General features: G+C 38.1%; 1 protein-coding gene across 1 annotated transcript in view; it reads left to right on the top strand.

The window, feature by feature from the left end:
• The window catches only part of LOC119594380 (C-Jun-amino-terminal kinase-interacting protein 4-like), a gene marked incomplete in the record, with an annotated part of 97,279 nt that overhangs the window by 80,663 nt on the left and 15,594 nt on the right, over positions 1-1,022 (top strand).

Below are 1,022 nucleotides of genomic sequence, written 5' to 3'. Positions count from 1 at the left end.
ACATCTACCCTCGCTCTTGGCAAGTACCATAATTTTATCTATGTCAGCTAGAAGACAGATGAGCTGTATAACATAGTTATATCAGACTTGGTTTAATCTAGTTTGCATTGGTACTGTGTTATTGCTTGTCAATTCCTGACTATCCAGCCATGTCCAGTATGGGGATATCAGTTTATGATCTGAGTTTCCTCTCTTTCCTGGGAACCATTGGTTTGGAAATTACTTGCTTTGACAGATTAGCGACAGCTAGAGGTTGAAGTAAGTTGAGTAACCCTTTAGAGGTAATTGTGTGACAATAATGTTGGAAGACATTGTTTAGTCTAAGTATTTGTTAAGTTGATTTCCCAAGATTTGCAATGAGCAGGTATCCTGGGACCTAATGTTAGACTGTATTGATATTCCTTAAACCCGACACAGACAGGAAATATATGATAGATATTGGCATTTTATAATTATTTCCATATGTATATATACATCTACACACATACAGGATTTTGTTATATAGGAGTATAGATTTTAGTTGATTTTTCAACTATGGGTTTGCTATTTGGTTTCAGGGATTACTTTGTCTTTAGACATTTCCTGTGGTGAGTTAGGTGAAGTTAGGAGCATGTATCTGTGTATCACTCATGGCAAAGAAAGAACATATGTTCCATTCTGGTCTCCTCTCTTTTCCATTAAATTCTCTCCTCTTTTGTATCTGGATTGCAAGAGTGCCTGTATGTTTCTTGCCTGCCCAAGGAAAAAATAACGTTTGCAGATGTTAACCAGCCACCGCAGCGAGCACTTGGGTGTGGGTGTCTGACTTGGAGGCTCTCGTCTCCTCTGGATGTTTAATTAACAGGACTTGACTCCGTAACACAATAATGTTTTAAGATAATGTGAGAGGTAAATTTCCAGGGCATGACTGTGGCTAGTATTAGATTTCTACCAATTTCTTCAGTGCACCAATTTATTGTCAGTGCAGTTTACTAGGTTATTATTTGGACTCAGGCAGAAGTCTAATTCCTAGGACAACATGC

Source organism: Penaeus monodon, chromosome 33 (assembly GCF_015228065.2).
Source record: "Penaeus monodon isolate SGIC_2016 chromosome 33, NSTDA_Pmon_1, whole genome shotgun sequence".
Lineage (NCBI taxonomy): Eukaryota > Metazoa > Arthropoda > Malacostraca > Decapoda > Penaeidae > Penaeus > Penaeus monodon.
This window is presented reverse-complemented; position numbering and strand designations above follow the sequence as displayed.